Source organism: Anguilla anguilla, chromosome 10 (assembly GCF_013347855.1).
Source record: "Anguilla anguilla isolate fAngAng1 chromosome 10, fAngAng1.pri, whole genome shotgun sequence".
In the NCBI taxonomy this organism is placed as follows: Eukaryota; Metazoa; Chordata; class Actinopteri; order Anguilliformes; family Anguillidae; genus Anguilla; species Anguilla anguilla.
Window position 1 is genome coordinate 24,619,036 of NC_049210.1, and position 17,058 is coordinate 24,636,093.

General features: G+C 41.0%; 1 pseudogene; it reads right to left on the reverse strand.

The window, feature by feature from the left end:
• The window catches only part of LOC118206544, a 72,902-nt pseudogene that overhangs the window by 19,181 nt on the left and 36,663 nt on the right, over nucleotides 1-17,058 (reverse strand).

Consider the following 17,058-nt stretch of genomic DNA (forward strand, 5'->3'; position numbering starts at 1 on the left):
AGACTGCCCTTTCCCCTCTTGCCTGCCCTGCAGGTGTCGCTGTTGAAGCATTTTAATCAGAATTTCAATGATGGATTTTTTCCAAAGAAGAGATAAAAAATATTTTATAAATGATACTGAGATTTCGTAATGGTTTATTTCAACCAATTACTTTTTTTATATTTAGATCTCCCTCTTGCCTCTCAAAAATAGAGGAGGAGCAACCTCCTCTGCCTCTATGGACCAGCCTCCTCTGATATATATTCAATGTTTAATTTCACAATTGATGGCAACATTGAATCACGGTTCTAGTTACTGTAGCTACCTTCATTTATGGTTGCCAACCATCCTGCAAAATATGGAATCGTCCCATATTTGGACAGTAGAATAGGCGTTCCATATTTAACTCATGGCCACGGACGCATTTTCTTCTGTTTATTTGTGATTGTGTTTATAGTAACTGCTGTTTTGAATATAATTCAATAGTTAGCTAGCTAGCTAGCCAGCACTGTGAGGCCAATTTGACCTAAAACCCAGCTGAATTTTAATATTGAGGGCGGTTTTAATATTTAATATATAATGAGGGCGATTAAGCCCTGCCTTTAAATCTGTAGGATTTATGGAAATAAAAGGGACCTCAACCTGGTCAGGTGATTGAAGCAATTTCCCCTCATTTGAACACAGAAGTATTCCTACAGAAATAAAATATGGGCTGTAAATCAATACATAAAAGGAGTCTTTTTTAACAAAGAAAGGGGCTACTTCTGGATTATCAGGCTACTGTTACAATTGGCCCTTTTTTGGACTCGCTTACCCACTGGAAGTTTTATTTACTGTTATTTTGTTGCACAGTAATCCATTCTTTTCAAATATATTTCAACTTTACAGTGATGGCATATGGTGATCTTTACTGTGAATACACAGAAACTGCCTCTTGATTTCTAGAATGCTTTTTTATTTTCATGGAGTCAGAGATACTTTGAATACAGTGAACTGGAAGGGTGTGCTTAACCTGACCAGATTTACGTGTGTGCATGTATGTGTCTGTACACATGCGTGTGAGTATGTGTGAGAGTGTAAGTAAGAGAGAGACATGTAAATACAGGTAAATCTTGAGTACCGGCTCGTAGCAAGATAACCTGATCGTCGAGCAGTAGCTGTGAAAAGTGTGGTATTCTCTTGGCCCACTCCACCAGGATGAACAGCTGCTTGACGGCCGCTTGGCAGATGTTGGTAACGGGGTCATTAGGCTGTGAAGACACAGAGCGATGCGGTCACACAGAATATTGATGTTACAAGGAGCCCACAACTGGAAACAGGGCTCTTAATTTATGAGTGACTAGTCAGCCTAGTAAACTACTGAGGCTATTTATTGGTCAGATATAATTGGCATTATTCTGTTAGGTATGGTCAAGGCTCATTGGGCCTCATTCACCAATATCTTCCTAAGTTTTTTCTTAAATGTTTTCTTGAGAAAGGTCCTAAGAAAAGTCTTCGTTAGATTCATGACGTGTTCTTAAGCCGCAGAATTGTTCGCACCTGTGTTCTTATAATGATGAATCCCATTGTCCTCGTAAATTGAAAGCGCGTGCCAGTTGTTCCTAATTAGCATAGGTAAACGCCCCGCCAATCCCCATAAAAGGGCACGAGACTGCAGGGCCGTGTGCACACACAGAAATCACACACACAAATTGAAAAGAAAAGTTGAGAGAGAAGTCAAGAATGCCCAAACGAAAATCTAAAGACGGTGGAGCACCGGACTCCAAACGTAAGAAAAACTTCTGTAGTTCTGAAGTGGAGGTACTGCTGCAGGAAGCAAACAGCAAACGAGCTGTCATATTTAGTAGCGTCAGTAGTGGATATAAAATAACACAAAAAAAAGATGCATGGGGTGCTATTACTCGTTCAGTGAATGCTATATCCAGAGAAGGGCGCACAACTGATGAAGTAAAAAAAAAAACGGTTGAAAAAAAAAAATTGATATCAAATCTGAAGCAAAAAAAATATGCCAAACACAGAAGAGAGATGCTGACCACTGGAGGGGGACAGGCTTGCCCAGAGTTATCTGAGCTGAACCAGCGCATCGGGGCCATTATTGGAGAGACATCACTCTCAGGTGTGCCATCAGCTGAGCATTTGGGCACAGACCTGGGCCCCGTGTCAGCAGTTTCATCTCCTGTGCCATCTCCTATCTCAGAATCAGAAGGTAAGCTGCTTTTTCAGAATTAATACAATTTGACAGTACATTTTATCTAGAAGCTCTAGCTGTAAAACCATGGACACATTTCATGATCCACACCCATAGACACACCTCATGATCAACCAATGATAATTCATCAAGTGTCATTCAAGGCAATGATTATCTCCACCCATAATGCCAATCTCATAATTGAACAATTATGTTGACACATACTTGACAGGCCATCACATAATAACATCAACACAGATTGCTGAAATATCAACATCATCAGATGGACAAGAAACAGGTTAGATTTATAAAAATAAAAATAAAAAATGATAGATTTATAAAAAAACAGGTAAGAGACAGGTCCTCATTCATACCATTAGGTGCGACCGCATTTAAAGTGAAGATATACCAGGCCTCCCTCTTCAAAAGGTGGTTCTCATGATCTCCGCCTCTGGGATACTGATTAACAACCTCCAGGCCCATGAACCTCAATGGGTTGGCTGCATGGCCTGCAGCATTAAAATTCTAGTTTTGAGTTGTCGTTTTGTTTTCCCTACGTAACATAAACCACAAGGACACATCAACAGATACACCACGAATGTAGATAAACATGTTACTCTGCCCTTTACCTTAAATGATTTATTGGTATTAGGCTGTATAAAACATTTTTCTGTGAGCATGTTGTTACAAGTCACACAATTGAAACATTTAAAATTACCCTCCGGTATTTTGAAAGGAAAGGGTGATGGTGTAAGGGCTGGGGAATAAGAGCGTACTAGGCGGTCTCTCAAATTTGGAGCCCTTTTGTAACAAAATCGCGGGGGATCTTGAAAGGCATAGCCAACGTTTGGGTTACTGCTTAAAATATGCCAATGACGCCACACAACATTTTTCAGTGGGTCAGATATGTGTCCAAAGTAGAGACAAATGTTACTGGGGTGTTTGTGTTTGCAGTTCGTGTTCCGCGGCTCATAAGGTTAGAGCGTTGGATATTACGCACTCAATCTAAGTAGTCCTCCAGTAATGCATTGCTATATCCCCGGTTTAAAAATCTCTGACACAATTCCCCTGCTTGTCTCTCAAATGCCTTGTCGCTATTACATATGCGGCGCACCCTTAGGAGTTGGCTATAAGGTAAGCTCCGTTTTAATGATGCTGGATGGAAGCTACGGTAATCTAGGAACGCATTTCGGTCTGTTTCCTTGCGATAAATTTCAGTGTGTATCACATTACCTGTCTTTTTAACCAACACATCCATGATTTAATTGTTAGAACTTAATGTAAATTTGATGGAGGGCAATATGGTGTTAACATAATCATTGAAGTTATGTAGCTCTTGTTCCATGCCAGTCCATACAAAGAAAATATCATCAATGTACCTGTACCAAACCTTGAGATGTTGGCGAAATGGATTGTCCGAATAAATAAAGTCCTGTTAAAATTTTCCCATAAACAAGTTGGCATAATTCGGTGCCATGGGTGAACCCATTGCTGTTCCCTGAATTTGCAAATAAAATTTGTTCTGAAACATAAAATAATTTTTTGTCAGGACATCATTAGTCAGTGACACCAGGAATTCACCGTGTGGCACTTGAAACTCCTGTAAATAATAGTCTAACGCTGTTAACCCTTCCTGGTGTGGGATGTTTGTATAAAGACTGGTCACAACCATTGTGCATAGTATATCTGCTGCAACTTCTTTATCTTTCAATTTATGCAAGAAATCAGTTGTGTCTTTTAGAAAAGAAGGTCAATTGTACACTAATACCTTGATGTGATGGTCAACAAATTGTGAAAGTGGCTCAATTATAGATTGATTACCAGACACAATTGGGCGGCCATGTGGATAATCTAATCTTTTGTGAATTTTAGGAAGAGTGTAAATGACTGGTCTCACCGTGTTGGTCTGTAATAGGTATTTATATTCATTTTCATCAATGATCGAGTCACACAATGCTTTCTTCAACTTGGACTTTATCTCATCACTGAATTTAGTGGTAGGGTCAGAAGGTAAATGCATATATGCAGTTTCATCGCTAAGCTGTCTCTCTATTTCTCGGACATAGGCAGACTTATCTTGAATGACAATGGAACCCCCCTTGTCAGCAGATTTTATCACAATATCATCATCCAACATCAACTCACTCAAGGCTTTTTTACAGAAACCAAGAGGTTAGGTCTGAGTAGTCACCACTCTCTAAGCAGCTAAATGTTTCTTGCTCAACCAAACGACAAAATGTTTCTACTGAGGGATTCTGAACAGGAGGAAGAAAGATGCTTCTTGGTTTAAAAAGAGTCTTTCTAGCAACAGGGGAGTGTTCTTCAGATTCAGTTACAGGTGCAACCGAGTACCTGTCAGTCCCTTTCGAGTAGAAAGCCTTAAGGTGAATCAATCTGAAAAATTTGAACATTTCTATTTCCGTAGTGAAAGGGTCATTTCATTTGGCAGGAACAAAAGAGAGTCCCCTTGTCACGGTACGGGTAGGGGGGACCCAAACGCAGATAGAAAAAAACACAAACTCAAAAAGGGAAAATTAACAAAGATTTTACTAACAAAAAAGGCAAACAAACAGGGAACAGAAAGGGCCACGATGGGCAAAAACACAAACTCAAAAAATATCTAAATAAAACAGAAAACAAGAGGAACTCACAAACACAGGCAGGGCAGAACACGGGCAGGCAGAGCACAAGGGCAGGTCAAACAAAACACAGGCAGGTACATACGGTGTCGGAAACAAACACAAGTCAGGAACAAACACAAGGAAACCAGAACATAGACAGGAATGCATGGAGCAGGAACTTGAGGAGGGGAGCACAGAACAACCAGACATAACCACAAGAATCCAGCACCTGAGTCAAGGGAGAGGCAAACTTAAATAGAACCGATGCTGACGAGACACAGGAGGGCACCATGAACAATCAGGCCACGGAAGGGGAAGGGAAAACGAGACAGCCAGAAAATAACGATTGGACAATTGGAAACAATCATACAATTAACACAGGGGGAGCAGGACACAAAACAGAAGTGCCGCCATCTGGCGGCCCAACAGGGAAAACGCAGACAGGAACGCAGGACCATGACACCCCTGGATAGTATAGAGAGCTGATCGTCACTTAGCTGTTTAGAAGATATTTGTTGTTGATGTTGGATTTGTCCTCAGAGGACAATTTGGCCCTGACCAATTTGGTGCCCTAGGCAAGATTTTAGCTGGTTTTAGCTTTTAGCTTACATATAAGACTCATCAATAATGAAAATTCAAAGGCTTACAACTATTAATTACAAAAGGGGATGGAAAAGGAAAAGCATTGTAATTGACTATTACAAGCAGGGCTAACGTTGGCTAACTAGACTTATACAACGGCTTGGCTGAATACTCGATTCTGATTAGTCCAAGGGTAGGCATTATTTCTCAGTAAAGGGACACCTTGGCCTTTTAACAGTTCTAAAATGAATGTGCTACAAAAATCCAGCATTCTAAAGCAATTAAAACAGCAGCATTATTCTTTCGATTTTGAATTGTTGTTACGTCCCCTCCCCTTTTCAATGTCCAATTTTGCAATAGATGGTAACATTGAATCACGGTTCTAGTTACTGGCTTCATTTAGAGATGCCAACCATCCAGCAAAATACGAAATCGTCCCTTATTTGGACAGTAGAATAGGTGTTCCGTATTTAATTCATGGCTACGGGACGCATTTTCATCCGTATCTTTGTGAACGATTCCGTTTGTAGTAACCGCTGTTTTGAATACAATTCAATAGTCAGCTAGCTAGTTAGCTGGCATAACAAGCATGCTGTGAGACCATTCTGATCTAAAACGCAAAATTTTAATATTTAATATCATAAAGCTAACTGGCATTCAAACCTGGTTTCAGAGTGTCTTGGAAAAACGCAATGTCTACACTGCGAGACCGCAACATTTTAAAAAGCAAGACAGAGCTAGGGAGATTAATTTGATTGAGTTATGGTTTCATGTAGTTTTCTTAAATAATGTAATGACAAAAATGACCAAAATTGGTGCTAATTGTACGGTATAAAACAAGAAGGAACTATTTTTTCTTGATAGAATCGTTGGTTTCATAGAATTAATGACCAGAGGTTTTTGCTTAACAATGGTGCAAATAAAACTACCAACCACAGTTTTGGTTCGTGCAGCGCACTTAAAAGAAAAAGTGTATTTCTCAAAATTATGTTGTAGGTTATTCCCCAAACAAAATTAAGTTGTAAGTTATTCCCCAAACACCTAAATAGTCTCTGGACTAGGTGGGAGTAACTGACGTTAACTGTAGCTATTTATTAAATTAGCAAACGCTACTATCGTCCAAAGTAAGATAGTAACACTCTGCTCCTTCTTCTTTTTCTTCCCTGGGCACCAGAGGGCTTTGGTTTTTTGACATGATATATATATTTGAATTAGGCTACTGATGTTAATCGTATCACGTTTCACAGTCAGCGTCACTCACTACTTCAGATAACTTGCCCATCCCCCACAATCAGGTAAGTCTAACTAAGAGTGTGGGGCGGGGGGGGGGGGGGGCGGGTGTGATGCTGCGAGCAACCCAGAAAATAGGGCCTATTTAATAGGCTATGTAGTTATGTTGTTGTTTAATATTTCAATTTTTTTTTAAAAAGTAAAAGTCAAATTTTGAAGTTTTTTTTCTTCCCTCATTTGGGGCGCCCCTATGGATGGACTAGCATTCGCCTATGCCATGGGCCAGGCCTGTTTGTCGTGTGTCCCCGGCCGCTTGCGTGTTTTCTTTCCCCTCCGTGTCTTGTGCTTCCATGTTCTGCCACTAGAACTGAATAAGCGGTCAGAGGGTCTTAAAAAATGCTCCACGGTGGACAAGTTGGTATCAGTGCTCATTGTCATTTCGCTAATCTAGAGTGTCTCTCCGGCATTTGTCCATTTTTATCCGCTGTGTGTCAGTCTTATAAGCGTTCAGGTTCGCTTCACACTTCACACTTATCCAAAAGTTCTTTTAATTGCACTGGGGAGAACTTGCTCTTGAGTTGTGTCTCAAGATCAGTAATCTCATGACGAATCATGGCCAGTAGCATCAGGTCAAGGGAACACTTGTTCAATATGCCACACCACTTTTTGCAAAACTCAGGGTCATTTCGTCCCATGGACAAATATCGGAGAGACACACTAGATTACCGAAATGACAATGTTTATCCCTGGCTACAAGGCAAACAACACAGCAGAACGACACGTCAGCATAATGCCCCAAGCAGCGCATCCTCAGGAGACCTGAGCACTGATACCGACTCGTCCACCGCGGCGCATTTTTTAAGACCCAGGCGTGGTCTGACCGCATATTTTAAGCAGTGACCCAAACGTTGGCTATGCCTTTCAAGATCCCCCGCGATTTTGTTACAAAAGGGCTCCAAATTTGAGAGACCGCCTAGTACGCTCTTATTCCCCAGCCCTTACACCATCACCCTTTCCTTTCAAAATACCGGAGGGTAATTTTAAATGTTTCAATTGTGTGACTTGTAACAACATGCTCACAGAAAAATGTTTTATACAGCCTAATACCAATAAATCATTTAAGGTAAAGGGCAGAGTAACATGTTTATCTACATTCGTGGTGTATCTGTTGATGTGTCCTTGTGGTTTATGTTACGTAGGGAAAACAAAACGACAACTCAAAACTAGAATTTTAATGCTGCAGGCCATGCAGCCAACCCATTGAGGTTCATGGGCCTGGAGGTTGTTAATCAGTATCCCAGAGGCGGAGATCATGAGAACCACCTTTTGAAGAGGGAGGCCTTGTATATCTTCACTTTAAATGCGGTCGCACCTAATGGTATGAATGAGGACCTGTCTCTTACCTGTTTTTTTATAAATCTATCGTTTTTTATTTTTATTTTTATAAATCTAACCTGTTTCTTGTCCATCTGATGATGTTGATATTTCAGCAATCTGTGTTGATGTTATTATGTGATAGCCTGTCAAGTATGTGTCAACATAATTGTTCAATTATGAGATTGGCATTATGGGTGGAGATAATCATTGCCTTGAATGACACTTGATGAATTATCATTGGTTGATCATGAGGTGTGTCTATGGGTGTGGGTATTTAAATCTTGAATGAACACTTTGTAAATAAGAACACTGAAGAAGGCACTGCGCCGAAACGCGTCTGTGCTAGACGTTCTGACAAAAAATAAAATCAGATTATGCAAAGTGCAGCCCTTTTTTTCAACTTTATTGATTTACACTTTTTGGTCCAGCACTCTGAAAGTTTCAAATAAATTTTGGGAGTGAAGGCCTTTTTCTGTTTTGGCATTTAAAAAGTGTTACCTAAGTGCTTAGTTTGTATTCAAAATTGAAACATTTGCTTTTGCAGTATAGACCAAACATTGCATAATTGAAACCCCCAAAAATAAAAGGTCACTACAATGGTTTGATTTACAGATGAACTCCCGCTGAGGCAACCACCCTCTGAGGCGGAACCTGGCACCTTGCAGCCAGTACCTTCCTGTAGCAGTACTTCCATGCGTGCACCCAAATCCCGTTCAACTGCCCCACATCTGATCTCAGATGCAGTCCTGCACAACCAAGAGAGAATGGCCCAAACGCTTACACAGATAGCCTCAACACTGGCCACAATCTCCAAGACACTTAAAGAAATTAATACAAAATAAAAAAAATTAAGATATGCACTGAAACCTGTTTGATTTTTTTAAAGTGATGAGTTTTTTTCTTGAGATTAATTGTAAACTATAAATAATCACACTGTAAAAGTAAAATTAATTTTAAAGCCTTTATTTACAAATGAGCAATTAATTGCTGTCAAACTTGGACAGCAAGTCTGTTGTCCGGGCCCAGGAGTGGTCAGGACGCACATCCTCTTGTTGTTGTGGTGGCTGAAGGGGAAGTGGTACACCACGTTTCTTGGCGATGTTGTGCAAGACACAGCAGGCAATGATTATCCTACAAATCTAAAACGATGAAAAGATGCCCAAAGATTATAAAATGCAAAAAATTATAATAGAATTTGGCTGAGGTAGTCTATAGGCTCTCGAATGTTTTTGCAAGAATAAAACACAATTTCTCAGCTGTTCTCTTTATACACACCTTCTCCGGTTTGTAAAGCAGCTTGCCACCTGCTGTGTCCAAATACATCCAGCGTCCTTTTAAGATGCTAATGGTGCGCTCGATGGTGGAGCGAGTACGTGCGTACTTCTGATTGAAGGACACCTCCTGGTGAGTCTGAGGGTGGGTGAGTGGTGTCATTAACCAGGGGGCCAGGGCATATCCTCGATCTCCCAATAAACAAGTCATTATAGGAATAGAAGCCCACTGTTGCTGGAATTTATAATTACTCAAAGATGCATATGTCATGAGGCATCCCAGGAGACAGGTGGCAGCAGAGTGCAGTTCATCCTAGGGAGTGTACCAGCGAAGAAGCCTGTGCCACACCTGTGCCTCGTTCTGGGACTTGTTACCCTCATTAGTTAGAGTATTTAAACCCTGCCTTTTTTTCATTTTCATTTTCTCAAGTAAAGCCTCAGTTTGAACTCTTTTGCCTTGTCGTCTCTTCAAGTGGTTTCAGCAATCTCAGTGACATATTACAGCGTACCAATGAGCCATGTGTCTCCAGCAGCTCCTTGTTAGAGACGCACACCCACAGAATTGTTTTGTAAAATGTAGGTGTCATGAGCACCTCCTGGGAAGCGGGAGCACTCATTCAGAAGGCGGTTCTGGGAGTCACAGATGAGTTGCCCATTTATGGAGTGGTATTGCTTGCGGTTGAGATATGGGAACGGATCTGGAGAGGGTGCCCTAATGCGCACGTGCGTGCAGTCTATTGCAGCGATAGTATTGGGTAGACCAGCAATAGAATGGAATCCTCTCTTGACTGGGACCTGTTCTTCTGCTGTATAGGGGAATTTTATGTATTGTGTGGCCAGTTGATTTATTCCATCCATGACTCGTGTTCGAGCACGGCTGATGGATGCCTGTGATATGCCCACCCTATCTCCTAGCTCCCTCTGAAATGTCCCAGTGGCTAAAAAGCCCAAGGTGGAGAGTACCTGCACGTGTGGTGGTACAGGGTTAGACCGTCTGGTATGGCTCCGCAGTGCTGGCTCCAAACTATTGCAAAGCTCCATGAGGACAGCTCTTGCTAGCCTAAAGTGTCCCAAGAGGTACTTCTCACTCTCTGCAAATAGATCTACATGGTCCTGGAAAATGCATTCCCTCCTCAGGGCACAATCTGCAACATCTTGCAGCAGCACTAAATATACCATTGTGCGAGTAGACCTAGGGTGCATAAATAGGCCTACTTTGGGCCTATAAATAGCGTGATCAGTTACTGATTATTGGATGGCATGGTTCCCAATTAACATAACTGATGTGAATTGAAGTGTTAGTGTAGTGTTTATTTATTTTAAAAGACCATAATGCTTTGTAAAATAATGAAAATAATTATTTAAAAATATTAATGATAAAAATATTATTGTAATTTAAATCTTATAATATTATACAACTGCAGAATTGAAGAAAACGCAATAACCAATTATTTTGCACAAACGCCAGCACTCAAATGTGCGTAAGTGTGCTCTTGAGTGTGCGTAGATTCTATTCTTACCTAAGAACAAATCCCAAATAAGAAAACATTGGTGAATGTCAGAATCTTCGTGAAAACTGCGTAAGTGGGTTTTAAGAAGAACATTCTTCTTAAGAACGGTTGGTGAATGAGCCCCATTGTTTTCGGTTTTTTTTAATTTATTTTTTAAATCTGGGAATGCATCTGTGTTTATTTTTAATATTAAAAACATGTGAAAGGTGGTTGAAAAAATAGCCTAAAGAAAAAATCTGGTTGAAAATTGTATCATAAAATAATGCTGCAAAAATCAGGGGGAAATTTAGATTTTAATTCCGAACATTGATAACTTACTGCTTTCCATCACATAATCAGAAGCTTGTTTGTGTTTTCTCATCATTTTCTCTCCACTTTATATTTCTGGAAGCTTGTTCTGAGCTGACCTGCATACCTAATTTCGCCACAAGAGGACAATTTTTACAATTTCACACAAACTGGAAGAACTTTTTTGATGAATGGAAACATTAAATCTGGGTTAAAAGCGGTTTAAACCAATCCGCTCCTTTTTAAAAAATCCAGGTATTTTTTTGTAAAAGTCAGTAAAAACCGAAAGCAATGAGCCATAGATATGGTACCCATAAAGTCTGTATTCCGTTGCAATGGAGTAGAATTTGAGGCTGCATGGTGACTGGGTGAAATAGAGTTGGAATCTGTATTCTGAATGGGTGGACTAGATAATGAATCTGCATTCTGCCTAGACAAAGTAGAATATGTGGTTGGATTCTGATTAGGTGGAGAAGAGCTGGACACTGTATTCTAACAGTGTGGGGTGGAGTAGCTCATTGGTATTCATAGTGAATTCAGTTACCCTCACTCCTGGATTCACACTGCATTGCAGAAATATTCAAGGATCAGAACTTCAAATGAGGCTCCCCAGAGAAGATTAGTCTAAACTGGCAAGCTTATACAATCGGCCAGCTCCCACAGTAAGGACAGCATACCTGACATCTCCAAAGGCAGACCGCCAGCTCTGCTGAATCTTAAACAGAAGCTTTTGGTGAATGCTTCAGTGAACTTGCATAACCCAGTCTCATCATGCAACAGTGAATTCTGTAGTCAATTAGGCACCTGTGCCCGTTGCACATGAAATGTACTCATCTGATGCAATGACTGAATTGCATTACACAGAAAAAATGTTGGATATATGCAGTAAAATGTTGTGTGAAATTCAGCAAACTGCTTTACAAACTGACACTGTTTCTAGTGTATCACAGTCCCAGTGACTCTAATCAGCATTCTCACATGTCACTTGACCTGCTTTCCATGTGTAAAACTGATCTGACAGCATATATTAATATCTCACTGAAAAGACACTCTGTCTTTCTCTGACACAATCCAGGGAAAGTTACTGACTGGCAGCTCACTTCATGTATGCATATTGATTGTCTGGCAGACACGCACATTTACATATACTACATTTCCTGAATATCACACCCATATGTACTTGTTGAACATCTCATTCCAAAACCATGGACATCAATACGGAGTATTGGACCCGTTTTTGCTGCTGTAACAGCCTCCTCTCTTCTGGGAAGGCTTTCCAGTAGATTTAGGAACATGGATTCAAGGATTCATTTCCATTCAGTCACAAGAGCATTAGTGAGGTTGGACACTGATGTTGGGCATAACGCCTGGCTCACAGTCGGCCTTCTAATTCATCCCAAGATGTTTGATGGGGTGCTTGACTGTGCAGACCAGTCAAGTTCTTCCCCACCAAACTCAGCAAACAATTTCTTTATGGACCATGCTTTGTCCACGGGGCACTGTCATACTGAAACAGGAAAGGGCCTTCCCCAAACTGTTGCCACAAAGTTGGAAGTGCACAATTCTCTAGAAAGTTATTGTATGCTGTAGCATTAAGATTTCCCTTCACTAGAACTAAGGGGCTAAGCCCAAACCATGAAAAACAGCCCCAGACCATTATTCCACCTCCACCAAACTTTACAGTTAGTACAGGGGCGACATAGCTCAGGAGGTAAGACCGATTGTCTGGCAGTCGGAGGGTTGCCGGTTCAAACCCCGCCCTGGGCGTGTCAAAGTGTCCTTGAGCAAGACACCTAACCCCTAACCCCTAACTGCTCTGGCGAATGAGAGGCATCAATTGTAAAGCGCTTTGGATAAAAGTGCTATATAAATGCAGTCCATTTACCATTTACCATTTATTCAGGTCTGTGCAGTTGGCACTACACATTCCGCCAAACCCAGATTCGTCTGTCAGACTGCCAGGTAGTGAAATGTGATTCATCACTCCAGAGAATGCATTTCCATTGCTCCAGAGTGCAATGGCAGTGTGCTTTACACCACTCCAGCTGACACTTGGCATTGCGCATGGTGATCTTAGGCTTGTATATGGTTGCTCGGCCATGGAAACCCATTTCATGAAACTCTTGATGAACAGTTATTTTGCTAATGCTGTGTCCAGAGGTAGTTTAGAACTCTGTAGTGAGTGTTGCAAAAGAAGGGCAGATAATTTTTACGTACTACACGCTTCAGCACTTGGTGGTCCCGTTCTTTCAGCTTGTGTAGCCTACCACTTCACAACCGAGCTGTTGTTGCTCCTGTAAGTTTCAGCTTCACAATAACAGCACTCACAGTTGACTGAGGCAGCTTTAGCAGGGCAAAAATTTAATAAACTGATTTGTTGGAAAGGTGGTATCCAATGAAATTGCCACATTGTAAATCACTGAGCTCTTCAGTACATTACATTTATTTAGCAGATGCTTTTATCCAAAGCGACATACAAAAGTGCATATCAAGGTCATTGGAACAACTACAAAACACAGGTTCGATAAGGTACAATACTCATTTTGTATAGTTATTCATAGCCAAGAAGTGTAGGCGAGCGTCAGGACTTTGAACCTGATCCTGGCAGCAACCGGTAGCCAGTGGAGTGACCTCAGCAGAGTTAAAAATTACGGCACATTCTATGACACATTCTACTTCCAGTGTTTGTCAACTGAGATTGCATGCCTGTATGCTTCATTTTATGCACTTGTTAGCAATGGGTGTGGCTGAAATAGCCAAAACCACTAATTAGAAGGAGCGTCCACATACTTTTGGAAATGTAGTGTATATTTAGACACAGGTATAGGTTTGCGTCTAAAAGTCTCCTGAAACAGTACAAAACAAGTACAAAGCTAATATTCCCTCCAAACATTTGTGGAGAAGAGATGCTGGCATATCGCCAAAGTACTTGACCATGGAACTGAGGGACAGATCTTTCCGCGGTACAGACACAACGAGCATGCAGTCTACATAGAGCTGCCAATATGGGCTGAGCTTACACTGTGAAGTGCAGGAGGACGTGACAGAGCTTCACTTTCTTGCACTGTGACAAATTTGACCACATTATGGAAAAAAGTCCCACTAATCTTTTTGTTAATCCCAGATTTCTAAAATGTAAGACAAGCTGCCCAACCACCTTGGGGAGAATAGGAGCCAAAAACAATGGTGGGGAGAACTATTTTTCCTTACCATGTTTATATTTTAAAAATTGATCCACTGGCCATAATGTTGTAGGTATCATTTTATCATTTTGAAATAGTAGGCGCCATTAAGCCAGGGCAAACTGGCTCCATTTAGTGAGCATGCTAGGATGCATGCAGTGAAACAGCCCTAATTCAGTGCCTACTTACAGTGCAATACATGCCACATTGGGACAGACCACTAAACCTACACTATATTTATCGTAATATATGAAGCACATGTTCAATTGAATTCAGATCAGGTGATCAACTTGGCCAGTCAAGAACAGTTTTTGGCTTTGAAAACTCCTTTGCTGCTTTAGTAGCAGCATGTTTTGGATCATTGTCTTGTTGTAGGATGAAGTGTCGCCCAATGAGTTTGGAAGCATTTGCTTGAACTTGAGCAGATAATATGCTTCTGTGTACATCACAATTCACTCTGCTGCTATCAAAAGTTACATCTTCAATGAAGATAAGATAGCCAGTGCCTGTGGAAGCCATAGATACCCAAACCATAACACTCCCACCTCCATGTTTCAGAAATAAGAGGGGTGTTTTTTTTATCCTGGGAAGTTCCTTTTGGCCTCAACACTTTGCTCTAGCCATTACTCTGATACAAGTTAATCTTGGTCTTATCTGTCCAAAAGACCATTTTCCATAACTCTACAGGCTATGTACTTCTTAGCCAGCTGTTACCTGGCCATTTGTTTTTGTGACTAACTACCGGTTGCATCTTGCAGTGTAACCTCTGTAGTTCTGTTCGTGAAGTCTTCTGCAGACTGTAGCCATGGACACATCCACGCCTGAATTCTGATGTGTTTCTGATCTGTTGGGCAGGTGTTTGGTGTTTTCATCATTCTTCAGCTATTGCCTGTAGAGGGCTTCCTTTTCAATTACTTACTACACCAGTGCCCTTGTACTTAATGATATTCCAAACAGGCATATATATCTGACTGTTTTTTGTCTTATTTTTCAGCCTCATAAAGGCTTCCTTGACTTTCAATGGCACAACTCTGGTTCTCATGACAAATGGCAATAACCAAAGGCAATCAAAAGCCTAATATCAAGACTAGATACTGAAAGCTCTTATACCTGCACTAAGGAAGCATTTTAACACACGACTAATCAAAAAAACCTGTTAATCCATTTGTCACAAATGCTATGGTTCCTTGAAGCACTTCCCATAAGCACTTCATAATACACGATGTGCCTTTATGTGTCATAAACCATCATTAAATACATCATTGGATACAAGGCAATCAAATGATTGTGTACTTTGGCACATAGTTTCATGCATGTGTATGTACATGTACTGGTACGTTAGTTAACTTAGTAGCCTTGTATGCAGCTTTCTTTCTGAAGCTGGCTTTATCATCTAGCAAGTTGAATTTGCCTAGATGATAAAGCCATGTTGGGTGGCACGGTGGTGCAGTGGGTAGTACTGTCGCCAAACAGCAAGAAGGTCATGGGTTCGAATCTCGGCTTGGGTGTGCGTGCCTGCGATAGATTGTCCATGGTGTATTCCTGCCTCTCGCCCAATGCACGCTCCAGCACCCCCCACGACCCTGCTCAGGATAAGCAGGTATAGATAATGGATGGATGGATGGATGGATGGATGGATAAAGCCATTTTAAATTTGTCTCAATTCATACTGCGGAAATGTCACACGTTTTAGCAAAAGCATTTTCCTTGCTAACTAGCTTGTAGCTAGTCAAGTGGCCATTGAAATGTTAGACTAGTGATAATGTCTGTTATCATAGTAATTGCGGTTTCTGAACAAGTGTTAGTCATAACCCCAGTTGCACTGGCAGCTTCATCTTTGTGCTAAGCCTACCATACAAACCTTTTTACAGTTCACTTGCTTTAGCTAACTACTTAGCTTTCAGTGCTTTAGCCAGCAGGCTAATAATGGGTAATAATGTCCAACACAGATCCTACATGAATAGGCACATAGTTATGCTTAGCCATGTATCGAATAAATATGTCCAAATGACACCTAAAAGGAAACAGATTGACGCAGGTTTTGCAGATCCACCATTTTGTAATTACTGTTACGACCCCAGCTCTTCAATCTGATTCTCGATTGGATTTTATGTTTGACCGTATGCTTGTTTTGACCTCAACTCCTGTTTTGCCCTCTACTCACCATATCATGCTCCGGTTAGTTAGTGTGTTCCCAGCTGGACTAAAAAACCTTCCATTGGGACATACGTTTGATATTTTGCTTTGTTATTTTTCCTTTATTGTTTCTACTGCTACTCTGGGTGGAGACATAACGCTCAGTAGGGGGTTCACTATTCAGGCTTCTAGTTTCCGACTATCAGTTAACTGTCTGAAGTTCAGTGTTCAAAGCTACCCCATGCCCAGTAACCTTCAAAGACTAGCCAGCATTCAGTTAGATTTCGATAGGCAAATAGGGACCAGAGTTACTGATTGGTTTTCAGTACGTTTCCCGACCCATTTTCCTTATCATTCAGCCTGTTACAGTCTCACCCTAGACCAGGTCGTAACATTAAAGAGGAAAGGAGGTGAGGAGTGAAAAATATTGGGGTGCACCCATTGTGTCCTCAGTCCTTGCCTGACCCAGAAAACGATCAAGGTCCACCATCTTCAAGAACATTCCAACCCGTTAAATGGAGGAGCTAGGAGTGAGAAGCTAGGAGGCTCCTGCAGAATGCTTGAGCAAGGAAACATGAGTGCATGCTTTGCACAAGTTTTTTTTTCTTTTTTTTGGAAAGCGTGACTTATATGTAAGATTGACCTGTGGATCCACATCTCAATTTTGACTACTTTCATTTACATAACAGTAAT